Here is a 20,581-nt window from a genome sequence, read left to right on the forward strand (position 1 = left end):
AACTAAAATTTCAAATTATACTTCAAATTTAAACAAAAAAATTACTTGAATTTAGCAACAGAAAACAAATTGTTGAGTTATGAAATTAAATTTTTAGTGTAATTTGTTCACGAACACAGGAAAAAATGTTGTAACAGAATTTCTTTTCCATTCGTTGCACATTCATTCTCTTTAGCTGTATTTTTTTTGTACGTGCAATTGCAATTTGTTCAGATTTACTTTCACTTTTTATTTGAATTTCTTTCATTCAACTATGCTTGATTTTTTTACAAAGCTCTTCCTCAACATATATTACATTTCGTTGTATTTGTTTTTATACACAGCTGAGCAAAGTTCACAGAGCATATTACCTTTGTTGACATAGCGGTAAGATGAAACGGCATAAAGTAATCGAGATACATATATAGAAAGAAAGAAGTTCATTTAGCCACCTCCGTCTACCCGCCTGACAGCACCATAACTTGAGTCATCTTATTGAAATTTGGTATGTGGATTCTTTGGCACTCATCTCCCAACGCGAATATGAGCTACATCTGATTATAGCCACGCCCACTTTATATATGTATATATAAAATTTTGGTAAACACCAAAACTGTATTATTTAGTAAATAATTCAGCTACAATAACCAAACTTCATGCATAGGTTATAGGAGATATTAACCCTTAATTAAATTTTTTTATTAAAAAAGGGGCGGGCACCTCCCATTCTGTGAAAGTCAACTTTTAAATATTTTTGGTCACAAATCAAAAACCATTTAAGTTGTCATCAAAAAACTTGAGGAAACTATTATCCTTCATAAGGAAGTGAGTCCGAAAAAATTGAACGAAATTGGTATAGCGCTACGCCCCCAAGATATCTTAGGCGAATATAATATGCAATTACTTTGGCAAACGCCGTAGTGTTGTGGTAACGTGCTCCGCCTACCACACCGAAGATCCTGGGTTCGGTTCCCGGTCAACATCTAAATTTTAGAAACAAGTTTTCTGCCGTGAAAAGCTTCTCAGTGAAAACGCATCAGCGTTACAGATGCCGTTCGGAATCGACATAAAACATGTAGATCCCTTCATACCAATTTGTAGGAACAATTAAAAAGGAGCATGATGCGAATTGGAAGAGAAGCTCGGCGAAAAATAATTTTCTTCAATGCCATTTCACTTCTAAAGTGTATTGATAACAAAAAAATTTGTGCGCAAACATTTTTTTTGGGAATGGGCGTGGCACCGCCCCTTTTTTGAACAGGAATTTTCTCCTGTTTCGGAAGCCAAAGATCGAGACCAGTTATCAAATGTTGACAAATTCGCGCAGCAGACCTTTGACTCAGGGTCGCTATATGGACAGGGTTTGTTGAAAAGTTCTGTCCACAATGGACACCTGGTCGTAATAGAGATTCTGAGCGTCGGTGCCATCACAACAAGCAGCTGCAATGCGCTGTCATGTTTCCGCTCTTTAGCTCAGATATATTTTGAAGTTGTTGCCTCTTTCTCTATTAGAATAGGGAAGGGAGGTATTTCCACTAAGGCACTAAGTGTATCAGCAGAGGACGTTCTCATCGCACCCATTATGTCAATACAAACTAGTCGATGCAGTTTGATTAATTTCGTTATTGCTGTTCTTTGCGTGGTCTTCGGTCAGTAAACTATGGAAACATAGGCTTCACAATAGTATTAAATGTCTAGTATAATATTTTGAGAGGCAGCGCCCAAATTTTGCCATAGAGTCGAGTTGAGGCGAAGAAAGCTGTTGTCGTTGTTGTTGTTGTAGCAGTGCTTCCCCATCCAATAGATACGACGGATCGCAAATTGTCATAAATATCCTCTAACGGGAGTCCAAGGAAACTTGCTGTTTCAACAGGGGTGGACCGTAATGAGAGGGGTGTTAGAGGCGTTGGTTCCACAATACAGTTAAAGAGATGGTTGGTGTCATGTGGGGACACATTACAAGCAGGACATATGTTTTGTATGTCGGGGTTGATTCTGGAGAGGTAGGAGTTTAACCTGTTACAGTATCCAGATCAAAGTTGAGCTAGAGTGACTCGCCTTTCCCTAGGGAGAGTGCGTTCCTCTTCTGCTAGTTTTGGGTGTTGTTCTTTGAGTACGAGATTCCTGGCATAGAGGTCCGATGACTGTTTGTGGAGTTCACTGAGGACCAAGTTCGCCAGTGTAACCCCATTTGGAGAAGGAAGCTCTTGTTGCTTTGTTTACGGTAGCATCTAGATGAGCATTCCACGTAAGGATTCTGTCCAGTGTTGACCCTAGGTAACTCGCCATCATACTACTAAGTCATCTACATACCCTTGTGCGTAAAATTCATTGAAACTGAAGAAGGTCAACTACGACTAGGGTCTACAAGAGAGGAGAGAGTACACCACCTTCAGGGCATCTCCTAGTGGCCACAATTAACTTACTTGTCCCTCCCAGCTTAAGAATTCTTCTCTTTATCATGAAAAGCAGCCAGCGAATGAACATTGGGCTTATGTTTACCTTTTCAATTTTTTCCGTGAGACTATAGCCGTCTCCGTATCCTGATAAAACTCAGTACACTTATTTCCTTCATATCAAATAACTGGAGCTGAATAAACTATACGATAGAAGCCCATAGCTGAGTATTTAAAGTTCAATTAGTCCCGAACTTAGACATCCTTACTTGTTTTGTTTTGAAATTTGTTTTAGAAATATTAAATTCGTATACTTTTTTTAGCATACATACAAACATATGCAGCTGCTGCTGAAATAACAAACAATTTTCTACTAATGGCGATGTTTTGGGAAGGGGGCGCGAGGGCATAGCCGTGAATGGGAAAAGCCACGTAAAATCAACCGCCAACGCTTTGATTTCTAGCCAATCAACCGTAAGTGCACCAGATTTAATATAACAAAAAGCATATAAAATAAATATATGTGTCTATAAAGTACTATGTATGGATGCATATGTATATACATATGTATGTATGCGAAAAGTCAGCCAAATTTAAAATAATTGCACAAAAAGAGACTGCAGCAGCTTTGACATGGTTGTGCTGTGGATAGCCTTAAAGTATGCTATATTAATTTAATAGGCAACATAGAATAAAATGAAAAACGCTATTAATATTTTAAAAACATTTTTTGTTGCTTCATTTTGCTGCTTGTAAGGTCGCTATTTGTTGGTTAGGAAACTTCAGTGTGAATTTAAGAAAAGTTGTGTTCGTTTTTTTAATAACTTCCATAGATGCCGCACCAGTTTACTAAAAGTAAGGAAAATAGAAAATTTCGCTAGGTGTCGCGTTAGTGGGGATTATTTAACAATTTCCCGATGAGCTGGAGACTTGGAATTGGAAAAATATAGAAGAGAAAAAATTCGATAAATGTAAATATCGGACTTCAGTCTTGTATGATATAGAGCCTGGAAATTTGAAACATAGTGGAGAACTCGATGAGATTTTAATAGATATATAGATATTTAGGATTTTGTAAGGTAATGTACTGCGACTTATAGGTCTCTTCTGCTCTCAATCTCTTCACAACACCTCATACAAGCCAAGCTTCCTGAGGAAATAAAGTATTGTGTTCGGCTTAGAGAGTTTATGTGCTTAGTTTTTAGTTTTAGCTATTCAAAGATCCTTGATCTTCTCGCGGTAGCATCACATTCGAGATGGATGTATTCTGCAGTCTTCTGGCCATCCCGACCGCTTCCTCGCACCCATACATCCCTTAGTGGCCCGACACGCAAGCCAAACTTATGGTGCTATTAGCCCCTGAACAATTCAAACTCTACTCGCACTCAATGACTGTTGATGATTTAATGGCAGCTGACGACATTGCTTTGAGCTTGGCAGGATTGTCACTTAGTATAACAATTCTCTCATTTGTGTAGCACCGTTGCAGATTACTCTCCGTACAACGGCATATGGCGATAATTCTCGGATAATGTCCGAGGGGTATGGATATCTTAGAGCTGGGGCCATAGAAAACCGCTATGATGCTCTGCGGTGTCTTCGAGACTTCGTTGTATCACTTGAAAGTTTCTTTGCGGTGGAGCGATTTCGATGTGGTGCCATTTCGATGCACAACCAATTGCTGCAGATTGAATATGGCTAGTCGATACTCCTTTCGAACCATTTGGTGCGGACAATGGTCATTTGGCTACTTTCTTAAGTTCCGGCAATATATAACTGTCCATAGTTAGAAACCTAGTGTGTGCTAGAGCTGGGCATTCACCCGACTGTTTCTTTGCTGCCCTTCTCGCCGCAGCTCCTGCAAATGCTGTTAAAAGCGATCTCCCCTCGACAGGCCAGCGTCGTGTGGATCGTGATTGTGGCAGTTATCACAAAAATCTCTTTACTTTACATATTTAGTAGGTCCTATGTTCTTTTAATGTCATAATTCGGTCAGGCTTTTCATTGATGCAAGTGGCCGATGCATCTCGACCGCCTCCAGAGCCTCCATCAGTGCCCCTGCCCTTGCAAGTTCGTCTGCCTTCTCGTTGCCCTCGATGTTCCTGTTACCAGATACCCATATTAGGGTTATGTTTGCGAAGTTAGCTGCAGCTTGAAGCGACCTCATGCAGCTGCTGCCGGCCTTGGACGAAGTAAGGGAGGAGCTAAACGCCATGAGCGCTACTCGACTATTGGAGAAAAGCCTCACTTCGCGGCCCCCACCGAGTCCTCCCACAGGAGCGTACACGTCATCTTTATACCCAGAACTTCCGCTTGGATGATACTAGCAAAATTGGGTAGACGAACAGGCAGTGACACCTTAAGATGTTCACAGAAGACACACGCTCCCACACCGCAATCCATTTTGAAATCGTCGCTGCAGAGTGAAGTTGCGTCCTTACTATACACCCTGTCGCCCCTCCAGTCTTTTCTTGAGGAGAAATTAACCTTATGATGCTTGTAAAAATTTGGTGAGGGCGTATAATAATCAGATGATGAAGCCACCCCGAAAATCCCTCTGAGGATACTACTGTGGCTATACTGCCTTGAGTACCTACAGTTAGACTCACGAATTCTTTTTGCCGACCAAGTTGCAGTTTCGCGTATGTGAAGGCCCAGAGGTACCTGGTTTAGGACCACATTTAGTGCGTCAATTGGATAACCCTTCCGATATAAGTACTTTTTAATAAAAAACTTTGGCTCACATTTTCATTTTATTCATTTTATAACTGTGTAGGCCAGAATCGCAGTTACATTAACTGGTAATTTTGTATTAAAAACAACTATTACCCAATTATCATAAAGCAATGATAGATTAGATAGATAGACTTCAAAAGTGCATTTTTCCCTCTGAAGAAGATAAATTATAAAAAAGAAAAATATGATTGCACTTTGTAGAAACATAGCTAATAAAAGGTGAAAACGAAAAAGTTCAGAATTTGTCATTACGTATCACAAACCGAAAAAAAAAATAAAAAAGTCGGTTAGCTAAGTGATTTTAACAAAACAATAAACGAACAAAAGCAACAAACACTCAAAAGGGTGCCATGGCTAAAAATGACTGACTTCTACCTGCCTCAGCTATTCAGAGAAATTTATCTGTGAAAACCACTACCGTTTCTGAATGAACATATATTACACACACACACAAAGATCCATTTTGACAATACCTACTCACACTGCACATACAAACTATAAATATTAGAACGAAAAATGACACTGAAGATGGCGCAAAACCGAAACCAGTTTGTCTCCAAGCCAAATTTGACAAGAGATTACGTTCCAATATACACAAATCTGCTGCTTTTCAGCCCATTTATATAACGGTAGACATTTACAATTGTTCTTCATCACTTTTTTTCTCATAGAAAATTCCACAAAATCCTAATTGTGCTATATTTTTACGTGCCTTACATCACTTGCAGCAAACTAATTCAAAAATGTATCTTCAATAACTTCTTTTACAAATACACGCAAGCCAAAAGCCATCACAGATTTCAAATAAGTATGCGTCTTAATGCGGCATTGCTTTTTTTTAATAATTTCAAGATTATGAAATATTTATTAGTTATACATGCGCCTAAACTTATGCAATGCTTTTGATATTATTGCCACTGTCAACGTTTTTTGTGTGTGCGAGTTACAACATTACCCAGTAGGACTAACGATCATCGTTTGAATAAATCGTGGGGAATACCACTCCTTACTTTCTATATATAAAAAAAAAAAAAATAAATGTAAGGCGCGATAACCTCCGAAGAGATCTAAGGCCGAGCTTCTCTTCCAATTTGCGTCGTGCTCCTCTTGATTTTTCCCTACAAATTGGCCGGACGGGACCTACATGTTTTATGCCGACTCCGAACGGCATCTGCAAGGCAGATGAGTTTTCACTGAGAGCTTTTCATGGCAGAAATACAATCGGAGCGCTTGCCAGACACTGCCGAGGGGCGACCCCGCTTAGAAAAATTTTCTTCTAATTGAAAAATCTTATTTCTAAAATTTTGATGTTGCTTTGCCCGGGAGTTGAACCCAGGGCATACGGTGTGATAGGCGGAGCACGCTACCATCACACCACTTTCTATATATAGTTCTGTGTATAAGCATGACACCTCGCGTGACATGACTAGTGACTCGCATCAATTATCGAGCTCTTGGCACGGAAATTAGAAAGTAAAAAACTCATATCTAGATTTCAAGTTCGAGTATAGAACTCTCTACGTAAATGGTAAAAGAAGCTCCCAAGATTTTTGAAATTTTCTTCCCACTGCAGCCTTGATGTAACCAAAATTGGTACGAGTCCTCTCCTCCGGAATTGGCTGCAGTTCCAGTAACACTTACAATTCGAATTGGATGGTTTTTTCAATTCTTCACTTCTACCGGGCTCATCTCCCCGGAATACCACAATAGTGAGATATTTACCTTTAGTGGCTCGGCTATAAGTGGCGGAGACCATAGCTCCCTGTACGTGAAGAAATTATTTTGTTTGATTGAGCCCTCAAACCGAGTATTCGCATGCAGGCAAAGTCAATGGCGTCTCTAAAATGAAAACAATGTCAGCTTGGAAGTGGAAAGAAGAATATCTTTTGTCAACAGGTACTACTTTGGGCAGAGTAGGAAATTGAAAAGTAAATTCAACTCCCAGCGAACACAAATCACGATCTACAAGTAGCTCATCACAGCCGTCCTGATGTATGGCTTGCAATCATGGACGGTGTCGAGAGAAGATGAAATGGTTCTTGAGGTATGCGAGAGAAAAGTTCCCCGTAAGATGTATGGTGCTATCCGTGATGCCTACGGCGAGTATCGCTTTTTAAAAATCGCTTTACAAAAATTTAAAGATAGTGCAGCAAATAAAAGCCAAAAGGCCTCGCTAGCAAGGTCATATAATTCGAATGGACAAAGGCGGCCGGCTAATAGAGTATTTCAGTTGGCGCCATAGTTTGGAAGCAGAGGAAGGCGGAGATCTTCACTAAGTTGGGAACGGCAGGTGGAAGAAGAGTTGACTTCGCTTGGTGCTCTCAATTAGCTGGCGTGACTTGTTACGAAACGGCCAAAATCGCTTAAGATCTTTGATTTTATTGTACCAATATCTTTTCAATAAATAAACGAAATGAAATAAACGCGGATTTACTATCTATTGACGTTAGTTCCATGGACACTATTACACCACACTTTTAGCTTCATGTAGAAAGCTGGTTGATATAGCTAATCACAACATTTTTATAAGAAATTTTATCTCCTTGAGCGTAAATGCCTCACCGTGTGCATTCTCAAACGACAAGAACGGTCTTTCTGTTCAGGGTGGAGGCAACATACTTTCCGATGGCGCTAAACTTCATACGAAGGTGGAGATGGTATCTTTTCATCTGACCTAGGACTAGAGATCTTCTTTCGCCCTCTCGATAAAGCGGAAATATTGATATACCTTGAGAGTCACGCCAAAGACCGTAGACTCATGTGTTGACAGCACAACGTCGATTACTGAATGCCGCATAGCTGTCAATGAGATGACCCAGCCCTTCAGTATCAGCTTTCTATGGGTACATGGACACAGGGATATTGAAGGCAACTGTAGACGTGATGAGCTGGCCAGGCGGCCGTCCACATCCTTCCAGAAAGCATTTTGACAGGCATACCTATGGCCTCTATTAGCTATATTTTGGGCTTTCACGAACACTATCAACAGCAAAAATGGCTGAATTGACCTTCTTTCGATAAAGGATATACTAGCGTTTTCGTCCCCTTGAATAAGTCGGGCTGATCTCTTGTACAGTTCTCACTAGACACAGTTTAATACCTAGGATGGGCATTGAATAGTTTCATCAACAATAGCTGTTATTGGGGGTAACAGACCGTTTAGTACATCCCAATGGGCCCATCAGTCACCTAAGTGGCGAGCTGGGAAAGTCCGTTGCTGGCCCTATCCCTTCAACCAAACCAAAAGCCTCTTGTGGCCCTCTTAGGTAAGGTTGAACTAGCCGGTCAATAAAGATCTCACATTGACTGAATGTGTCCATAGGGTTTGTGGCCCTCATTAACATAAGAAAAAAGAACTTGGTTGTGGCGGGCTGCGCTATAGGTCTGACCAGTAAAAATATTTAGATTCATTTTTCCTGCATGGTAGTTTTTTAAATAATACAAATAATTTAAGACCATATTTTGTTGCCTCATTTATATGCAAATACCTTCATATAATAAATATATACATGTATGTGTATATATGTGCAGACATTAGACTGGGTCGATTTGTTAACCGATATCGCGCCACCGATTTTTTGATAGGATTTGGGCTCAGGAAAGAAAAATTCCACTACGCATACCCAAAAAAATAATTTTCGAGCCTGCGAAATTGCAGTTTTTAACTTTTTTTCGACTTTGATTTTGAGGGTTTTTCCATGACCTACTAAAAAAATTTCATTTGATTGTAAAATTTTCATGTATACCCTGTCCCACCCAAAAATGTCCGCTAAAAACGTTGGCGATAACAGTTTTTGAAAAAAAAAAACAAAAAAACATGAAAATGAAAAAAAGTCACAAAAATGAAATTTCGCCGGCTCGAAAATTATTTTTTTGGGTATGCATAGTGGAACTTTTTTTCCTGAGACCAAATCCCATCGAAAAATCGAAGGCGCGATATCCCTTAACTTTCGTCCATACAAATCGACCCACCCTAACATACATGGTGATAACAAATAACTATGTAAATACTAGCATACACATTTGCATGGGCTGCAGAAATTTACATACCAATCTCTACACGTACATAGATAAGTATGAATTACATTCGGAATCGCATTAAAAATTCAAACAGAGCAACGCATTGAATAAAACAACAATATAGTTGTGATGATCCAGAGTAGTTGTATGGGAACAATAAATCCTTACAGAATTGGTAGTCACATCTAGTTCTCAACAATCATTAAGGAAAGGTTGGTCTGACTTAAGAATTAGATCTACTTAGCTTAAAGTCCTTTATACATATATCCGAACTAGCGTTCTCGGTGACAGCATTAGGTGGATGCCTCTGTGTTGTTTTGAAAGCGAGAAGAAATATCCCTCTGCCTTCTAGTAAACACACACATATCCATATGCATATGCACGTAGATAGTAAACTTTTTTTAAATATGCGTGTACAGTGTTTTGGCATGCTCTTTTACATGACAGCAACAGTGATTTATGAATTTGATATTTTGCATGAATGGCTCAATGTCAGCGCATATGTACCCATCACCAAATTTAACCTTATATGAAACTTTTTTTTACCTATATCATTAGGTATAAGGTTTATCTAATACGTTCTGTCTACGGCTGATATCTCATATAGAATGTGACTTACTTATATGAGGCATTATTATACAACATTCGACAGACTAGAGTTCTCCTACCACTACAGATGTCACTACTTTCATTTCTTTCCCTTCCTTTCATTTTCTTTCATCTCTGTTTCTTTCCTTAACTTTCCTTTTGTTTTCCTTTCTTTAATTTTTCTTCATTTTCTTGCATTTCTTTCATTTTCTTTTCTTTCCTTCTTCTTCTTCTTTTCCTTCCTCTCATTTATTTTGTTTTATTTTATATTGCTTTTTTTTTATATTATTTATTTTATATTATTTTGTTTTGTTTAATTTATTTTATTTTTCATTATATTTTACTTTGTTTTATTTAATTTTGTTTTAATTTATTTTTTTTTTATTTCGATTTTTTTTTTTTATTTTTTATTGATTCATTTTATTTTTTGTAATTTTTAATTTAAATTTTATTTAATTATTTTATTTTATTTTCATTTAATTTATTGTATTTAAATTTTTATACTCAGTTGAGCAGAGTTCACAGAGTATATTAACTTTGATTGGACAACGGTTGGTTGTACAGGTATAAAGGAATCGAGATAGATATAGACTTCCATATATCAAAATCATCAGGATCGAAAAAAAATTGGATTGAGCCATGTCCGTCCGTCCGTCTGTCCGTTAACACGATAACTTGAGTAAATTTTGAGGTACATTGATGAAATTTGGTATGTAGGTTGCTGGGCACTCATCTCAGATCGCTATTTAAAATGAACGATATCGGACTATAACCACGCCCACTTTTTCGATATCGAAAATTTCGAAAACCCGAAAAAATGCAATAATTCATTACCAAAGACGGATAAAGCGAAGAAACTTGGTAGGTGGGTTGACCTTATGACGCAGAATAGAAAATTAGTAAGATTTTGGACAATGGGCGTGGCACCGCCCACTTTTAAAAGAAGGTAATTTAAAAGTTTTGCAAGCTGTAATTTGGTAGTCGTTGAAGATAAAAAACTAAGGCCCACTCCCTTTTAACATACTCATTAACTATTTTCATTTTATACCCATATCGTACAAACGCATTCTAGAAGGCAGGAACGTTACTACTATTACTATATATGTGCTAAATAAAAATTAGCAAATTCGGATGAAGAACACGCCCACTTTTTAAAAAAAAATTTTTAAAAGTCAAATTTTAACAAAAAATGTAATATCTTTACTGTATATAAGTAAATTAAGTCAACATTCAACTCCAGTAATGGACTCCGCCCTTTTCATTTAGTTTGTCTAGAATACTTTTAATGCCATAAGTCGAACAAAAATTTACCAATCCTTCTTAAATTTGGTAAGGGCATAGACTCTATGACGGTAATTGTTTTCTGTGAAAATGGGCGAAGTCGGTTGAAGCCACGCCCAGTTTTTATACACAGTCCACCGTCTGTCGTTCCGCTCGGCCGTTAATACGATAACTTGAGCAAAAACCGATATATCTTTACTAAACTTAGTTCACGTACTTATCTGAACTCACTATATCTTGGTATAAAATATGGCCGAAATCCGACTATGACCACGCCCACTTTTCCGATATCAAAAATTACGAAAAATTAAAAAAAGCCATAATTCTATACCAAATACGAAAAAAGGGATGAAACATGGTAATTGGATTGGTTTATTGACGCAAAATATAACTTTAGAAAAAACTTTGTAAAATGGGTGTGACACCTACCATATTAAGTAGAAGAAAATGAAAAAGTTCTGCAAGGAGAAACCAAAAGCCCTTGGAATCTTGGCAGGAATACTGTTCGTGGTATTACATATATAAATAAATTAGCGGTACCCGACAGATGATGTTCTGGGTCACCCTGGTCCACATTTTGGTCGATATCACGAAAACGCCTTCACATATACAACTACCACCACTCCCTTTTAAAACCCTCATTAATACCTTTAATTTGATACCCATATCGTACAAACGCAATATAGAGTTACCCCTAGTCCTCCTTTATGGCGATATCTCGAAAAGGCGTCCACCTATAGAACTAAGGCCCACTCCCTTTTAAAATACTCATTAACACCTTTCATTTGATACCCATATCGTACAAACGCAATATAGAGTCACCCCTGGTCCTCCTTTATGGCGATATTTCGAAAAGGCGTCCACCTATAGAACTAAGGCCCACTCCCTTTTAAAATACTCATTAACACCTTTGATTTGATACCCATATAGTACAAACGCAATCTAGAGTCACCACTGGTCCTCCTTTATGGCGATATCTCGAAAAGGCGTCCACCTATAAAACTAAGGCCCACTCCCTTTTAACATACTCATTAACTATTTTCATTTGATACCCATATCGTACAAACGCATTCTAGATTCACCCCTGGTCTTCCTTTATGGAGATATCTCGAAAAGGCGGCCACCTATAGAACTATGGGCCACTCCCTTTTAAAATACTCATTAACACCTTTCATTTGATACCCATATCGTACAAACGCAATCTAGAGTCACCCCTGGTCCTCCTTTATGGCGATATCTCGAAAAGGCGTCCACCTATAAAACTAAGGCCCACTCCCTTTTAACATAATCATTAACTATTTTCATTTGATACCCATATCGTACAAACGCATTCTAGAGTCACCCCTGGTCTTCCTTTATGGGGATATCTCGAAAAGGCGGCCACCTATAGAACTATGGGCCACTCCCTTTTAAAATACTCATTAACACCTTTCATTTGATACCCATATCGTACAAACGCAATCTAGAGTCACCCCTGGTCCTCCTTTATGGCGATATCTCGAAAAGGCGTCCACCTATAAAACTAAGGCCCACTCCCTTTTAACATACTCATTAACTATTTTCATTTGATACCCATATCGTACAAACGCATTCTAGATTCACCCCTGGTCTTCCTTTATGGAGATATCTCGAAAAGGCGGCCACCTATAGAACTATGGGCCACTCCCTTTTAAAATACTCATTACCACCTTTCGTTTGATACCCATATCGTTCAAACACATTCTAGAGTCACCCCTGGTCCTCCTTTATGGCGATATCTCGAAAAGGCGTCCACCTATAAAACTAAGGCCCACTCCCTTTTAAAATACTCATTAACACCTTTCATTTGATACCCATATCGTACACACGCAATCTAGAGTCACCCCTGGTCCTCCTTTATGGCGATATCTCGAAAAGGCGTCCACCTATAAAACTAAGGCCCACTCCCTTTTAAAATACTCATTAACTCCTTTCATTTGATACCCATATCGTACAAACACATTCTAAAGTCATCCCTGGTCCACCTTTATGGCGATATCTCGAAAAGGCGTCCCACGTATAGAACTAAGGATGACTCCCTTTTAAAATACTCATTACCACCTTTCATTTGATACCCTTATCGTACAAACGCATTCTAGAGTCATCCCTGGTCCACCTTTATGGCGATATCTCGAAAAGGCGTCCCACCTATAGAACTAAGGATGACTCCCTTTTAAAATACTCATTACCACCTTTCATTTGATACCAATATCGTACAAACACATTCTAGAGTCCTCCCTGGTCCACCTTTATGGCGATATCCCGAAAAGGCGTCCCACCTGTAGAACTAAGGATGACTCCCTTTTAAAATACTCATTACCACCTTTCATTTGATACCCACATCGTACAAACACATTCTAGAGTCACCCCTGGTCCACCTTTATGGCGATATCTCGAAAACACGTCCACCTATAGAACTAAGGCCCACTCCCTTTTAAATAATCATTAACACCTTTCATTTGATATCCATATCGTACAAACGCATTCTAGAGTCATCCCTGGTCCACCTTTATGGCGATATCTCAAAAGGCGTCCCACCTATAGAACTAAGGATGACTCCCTTTTAAAATACTCATTACCACCTTTCATTTGATACCCATATCGTACAAACACTTTCTAGAGTCATCTCTGGTCCACCTTTATGGCGATATCTCGAAAAGGCGTCCCACCTATAGAACTGAGGATGACTCCCTTATAAAATACTCATTACCACCTTTCATTTGATACCCACATCGTACAAACACATTCTAGAGTCACCCCTGGTCCACCTTTATAGCGACATCCCGAAATGGCGTCCACCTATAGAACTATGGCCCACTCCCTTTTAAAATACTCTTTAATACCTTCCATTTGATACCCATGTCATACAAACACATTCCAGGGTTACCCTAGGTTCATTTTCCTACATGGTGATTTTCCCTTATTTTGTCTCCAAAGCTCTCAGCTGAGTATGTAATGTTCGGTTACACCCGAACTTAGCCGTCCTTACTTGTTTTTATTGTTTTTATTTTATCTATTATGGTGTACTTACGTTTAAATTTATAATGTTTGAGCTTAAATAGCTAAAAGTATCAGCATAGTACGTACAAGGTAGCGCATAAAGACTTAAATAACTGATCAAACTAAGGACATAAACTTAAAATAAAAAATACGAACAGAAATCACACTTGCCTTTTACCTGCTTTGAAGATAATCAAGACCCAACGAAAAGGTCATCCACAAAATTCACCCGCATTTCAAGGACTAGAAAATTTTACGCTAAAATTAACAACAATGTAGATGACAAATTTGTAATTCGATATACATATGAACATGTGTATACATATATAAACATACACATGCACACATTTATGTATTTTTACGCCATTGAAATGCGCTTATAAATGAAGGAACGATATAAGAAATGGCAATGAATGAACGAAATTATAGTTGAGATATCTGCTTTAAAAAAAGTAAAACAAATAAACAAAGAAAGATATTAAAAGACCAAGCAAGACTAACGAGACCAAGCCAGACCAACACTCGTTGGCCTTCACAAAAATTCAGCTGACTGCCCTTACTCGGCAGCCTTGAGAGGTGCCATTCGAAGGCGGCGTTTAACAGTAGGCCTCAATAATATGTATGAAGAAATTCAATACAGCAGACGCCAATTTAAATGAAGTCACTTTGTATGCCGGGGTTGATTCTGCATATGTAAGAGTTTAACCTGTTACAGTATCCAGATCGAAGTTAGGCTAGAGTGACGCGCGTTTCCTTAGGTAGAGTGCGTTTCTCTTCTGCAAGTTCTGGGTATTTTTTTCATTAATAACTGGATTCGGCGGGCAATTCCTGGCATAGTGGTCCGTCGCCTGTTTGTGGATACCACTGAGGACCTGCCTGTGCTTTTTTACTTCATACGGCTGTGTTCTCAGGTGCCGTATTTCCTCATAATGCTTACGGAGATGACCTCTTAAGCCCCTGGGAGATGTGGCCTCATCAATTACATGTCTGTTGGCATACCCAGGTTTCTAACCTCCTTCTTTCTGCCCTGAATATTTCTAGAATTTTATTATGCATAAAAAAGGTGATAGCACATCCCCCCGAAAGGTGCCTCTGGCAGCCATTTTACATACCGAGCCAACTCCTTAAGTTGCCTTACTCCTGAGCATAGAATCGATACATGCAACTGTATAGTATTGGATTCCTTGTCGTACAAGTGCCCTGCAGATAACTTCATTCGAACTTTGTTGAAGGAACCCTCAATGTTGAGGAAGGCTACCAAGATGTATTCTTCGCAGTTCAGTAATTTCTCGAAGATACTGACTATATTGTGAAAGGCGCCTTCAACTAATTTGCCTTTCCGATATGCATGCTGAGCTGCGTCCATATGATTGCAGAAGCTTGGGTTGTCTCTTATATGTGGGTCAATATCTCTCCATAGTTTTAAGAATAAAGGAGAAGAGGCTGTAGAGGCCTGTGATTCTTGGCGATACATGCAACTATTGGATTCCTTGTCGTACAAGTGCCATGCAGATAACTTCATTCGAACTTTGTTGAAGGAACCCTCAATGTTGAGGAAGGCTACCAAGATGTATTCTTCGCAGTTCAGTAATTTCTCGAAGATACTGTCTATATTGTGAAAGGCGCCTTCAATTAATTTGCCTTTCCGATATGCATGCTGAGCTGCGTCCATATGATTGCAGAAGCTTGGGTTGTCTCTTATATGTGGGTCAATATCTCTCCAGAGTTTTAAGAATAAAGGAGAAGAGGCTGTAGAGGCCTGTGATTCTTGGCTTCCGATTGGTTTAGTTTCCTTGCTTAAGGAATGCAATCCATCCGTACACTTCTTCAAGCTGCGAGAACTTAACCATCTTGTAGGCATCTTGAAAATATACCATCTAGATAGTGTACCAATTTGTAGCACGCAGCTTACAACATGACCGGTATAACTCCATCTGCTTCCGCTGTTTTGAAAAGTTCGAATGATTTGATAGCTCAAGGTATATTAATGGTATATTACCCTGGTATACGATATTTGTGACGTTTTCCGGATAGCGGTTTTCTGACATAGTGATGCTCGTCGCATCCGTACATGCCGCAAAGTTTGGCTCTATCAATACCTTCAAAGTTTCCTGGCAAAGATAGTCCATAAACCCTTAGATTGCTTTGTGCTGCTTGGGGCTAGGTTTAGCCTAGATAGTGTTTTGCGAAGTTTTGATGCCTTATTCCTTTTTTGCCTTCCAATGCCATGTGTACGCATCGAAGTCCTCTTGAATTTGGCTAGTCTTTTTGGAAAGTTTTTTTGTCGTTGATCTAAGTTGGTCCAACTCAGTGTTCCACCACATTGTCCTAGATTTATTGTGTGGCTTAGTTAGGGGACAGCAGAGTTCGAACATAAGGGTTAACATCTTTACTAAACGACTTACCACCCTGTCTATAGGTCAAAGATCTTACGTCTTTACAGAGGTATTTTGCCTCCGAGAAGGGATTGAAAGTTTTCAGGCGCTCTACCTGCTTCCTCGATTTATGTTTCTTAACCAGTTGCTTCCCATTGAGCTTGCCTGTTTTATAGCTTACCTGTCCTCAAAACCCATGCAAATCGAGTTAACTTATTTTAGCTGCAATTCGCATTGTTTTGCTTTACACGATTGTTACAGTTAATCTGCAACATAAAAAGGCCCCCAATTATTGAGTGAGCAATAAATAGGCAGTTAGCCTCTCACTAACTATTCGCCACGCTCTTTTAATTAAAAGATCAACGCACGCGAGCAACAGTTGATTGTAAAAAAAATAATAATAACAAGAACAAGTTACTTTATGCGAAACAAGAATTAAAGAATCACCGAAAGCACATGATCAACAGTTTGGTGCGAGCAAGAGCGAGTAGGCTTTTTTCACACACATACATAAGCTCATACTAATGTATACATATATTTATAAGTATTTATGAGCTTACTCACTCAAAAGCTGCAACGAAGTGACAGAGAGCAAACTTAAAGATTTTATTCAATTCGCTTATAACTTGACAATCAACTGTTACGTGCCCCACCACCCTCAAACCAAACAGCCCATGCGACAGGGAAGTAGAAAAGAATCTTGTCATGGGGAAACAAAGCCTATATACATAGATACCAAGCATCTATCTATATACATATATAAAATTCAAATTATGTATGTATGTATGTAGGTATAGATCGAGTTTCGTCCTAAACGGATCGACCGATCACAACCAAATTTGCACAACCCACTAGAAACCTTCCAAGGATGGTCATAGGCTAAAAGTAATATCGATATATAAAAGGGGCGTGGCACCTCCCATGCAAAATGAATATTTGGTACTACATAACTCTGAAGGTATTCATGCTAGAACATTGAAATTCAGTAAGAAGTTATATGAGGTCAATCCCTAACATCCCCAATAAAATGTGGGTGGGGAGAAGGGGGCGTGGCACCTCCCAAATAAATGGAAATTTTCATTCTGCATATCTCTGGATGTAGTAATGGTAAGATAATGAAAATTGGTAAGGACGTTAAGTCCTAACACCTCCAGTAAAATGTGGAATTGGGGAAAAGGGGGCGTGGCACCTTTCCTACAAATGGGAATTTTCAGAACTATGGCTGCCTTACAAACTTAGGTTATTTTAACAGCTAAAAATTGACTACAGAAATGAGATTGGCTGTTAATTCTTTTGGACGTTTAGTAATCTGCCGCTGTTAAAATTGTATGTCAACTTCAGTCTATCTACATCTTCTATCTATATATATATATTTATTTTTTTTTTATATATATAAAATTTTATATATATGTATATATATATAAAATTCGAATTATGTATGTATGTATGTAGGTATAGATCGAGTTTCGTCCTAAACGGACCGACCGATCACAACCAAATTTGCACAACCCACTAGAAACCTTCCAAGGATGGTCATAGGCTAAAAATAATATCGATATATAAAAGGGGCGTGGCACCTCCCATGCAAAATGAATATTTGGTACTACATAACCATGAAAGTATTCCTGCTAGAACATTGAAATTCTGTAAGGAGTTAAATCAGGTCAATCCCCAACACCCCCAAGAAAATGTGGGGTGGGGGAAAGGGGCGTGGCACCTCCCAAACAAATGGAAATTTTCTTTCGGCATATCTCTGGATATAGTAATGGTAGGATAATGAAAATTGGTAAGGAGCTATATATATGACGTTAAGTCCTAACACCTCCAGTAAAATGAGGAATTGGGAAAAAGAGGGCGTGGCACATTCCGAGTTGGCTCATCGAAAAACCTGTTTATTTATACTCCAAATAATATTACAAAAAATATTGTATATCCTACGGTTTTCAGCAATACCTAAATTGGCAAATACACAACCCCAAAAATATGTTTAAAATTTGTGTTATTTATTTTGCATATTATTATAGAAACGTGGGGTGAAGCCCACGGCCATAAGCTAGTATATACATATTTTCGATGTAAAATACACAATCAGAAATAGACGCACTTTGCAAGTCAGATTCAACATAAAATTTCTCGTCACCTTAGACTTTCCGTCAACCACTGCATTTACCATTGATTCGACTTTGCGCCTCCTTGGACTTAAAGCAATCCTTCAAGAACATGGTTTATAATAGCGTTGGTAGAGAAACCTATAAGAATATGGATAGACACTCAACTTCGTTCACAGATAACCGAAACCTCAACTGAACACGGGATGCAACAACTTAGGACCAAAATTGGAAAATGTGACCGAAGTGAAGTATGATAGTAAGCCCCTGCGCATCTCGACTACCTTCGGTGATAAGTACAGCTAAGGAAAGCTTAAACACATAATAAAGAGACTGGGAGAATGTCTTTACTTTATCCAACTCCCCAGGAAAGATATAAACAAAGATCATAACAATCTGCCCCATTCTGAACGAAAAGAGATCGCTATCGGTCATACTTCTGAATCTCCTATCTATTAGCCCATTAACGGGTCTTTTAACGGGTCATCATGTCTCATGGGCGTTCATGGTGCTCATATGGGCCTGCAAATAAGTGACTTCTGCCGCAGCTGCAGAGACGAGCACGAGATAGAAAGCGTTGGGATAATCTATGTCATTGTCCCGCCCTGTCTAAGGCCAGGTACCGATCCTAAAATCCACAAATGTATACTAAATTTTGCGCTGCATTAGGCAAATTCGCTGATTTATCTTCATGGGTGTATGAAGCGCTTTTCACAGGAGGGGAACAAGGGCTCCTTCGTGGTATCACAACAGGCCACAATGGCCTACGTGAGTCTCCGCTTGGGCAGCGTAGGCGGCCTCTTTAACCTAACTTAACATACATAAGACGTTTGCCTGACACTCTTAATACCGGTACAAAGAAATTAAATACCCAAGGACGCGTTTTGGTTCCAGTATCGCGAGTCCGAAAATGCAAGCTACATGTTTTGCTTTGAGAAGAAATATTTGTAAAAGAAGTTTAAAATTTTCACGTGGCTGTTGTAATTTGTTACACACAAATCCCACCCACTCGGGTTAATCTTTTATAAGCGCGACCGAAGGCCTGCAATGCATAAAGGTGTCCTGTGAAATATAACTATGGATCCCCCATCCGGTTTCAGAGCGATCCGGTGTAATATTTCGGTTTTTTGGGAATAGCTTTCTACATAAGTAAAATTTTTAACTAACGTTTTCGGATTCACGATGTTTAAGACACTCGTCCCGACGTATATTCAGTAATTCATGCTGTCCACTTTTCAAACCAAATAAACGGTACCCATTACGCAAAATTTTAGAATTTCTAAGGCGTCTAGTTTCAGTTTCATTCATGGACACTAGTATCTTATAACTTTAAACGAGCAATTCTTGTATATTTGTATAGCCGAACGATCTCGGGAACGGCTCAACCGATTTAAATGAAATTTGGCACAGGGATAATGTATCACCTTCTAAGACTTTCTGCCTAGGTGTTGCCACTCAGAATGTTTCACAAGGTTGCCACCTATTTGAAAAAAAAATGCGTGAGATATGCCGATATGGGTATCAAACGAAAGGTATTTCACTCCACATTACAATAGGGACATTTTTGAGTAGGGTTGCCATTTAGGGTTGGGGTAGTGAGACGAAATAGTACTCTACTTAAGAGTAGTACTCTAGCTTTCAAGGAGATCATTAAAGTTAAAAATCTTCGCAAAAAAAATCTTACACATGATTCGACTTAATTTCACGCATGCTAATAAAATTGAAATGCAATATCAAGGCACCGTGACAAATTCTAGCAAAATATATTTAAATGCATATTTTTGGCAAATATTAAATGAATAATTGCAATTTCTCACAGATTTCTATTAGAAAGATTTCTCACCATAGCAAAAAGATATCTCTCCATGGTAATTTGTTACCGTTGAACACTAGAGGCATATGTTCAATTTGAAAACGACATCTAACCATTTAACTACTTACCAACAGATGGCGCTAAGGGAAGTAAGTTGACATTTAATTAAACTAACTGACAGTTGTCATAACAGATAGTTGTCATTCGTGAAATTTGTAAGTTTTTGGAATGTAATAAAATTGTGAGATTTTCATAGTGTATAACTAA

Source organism: Eurosta solidaginis, chromosome 4 (genome assembly GCF_040869045.1).
Source record: "Eurosta solidaginis isolate ZX-2024a chromosome 4, ASM4086904v1, whole genome shotgun sequence".
Lineage (NCBI taxonomy): Eukaryota > Metazoa > Arthropoda > Insecta > Diptera > Tephritidae > Eurosta > Eurosta solidaginis.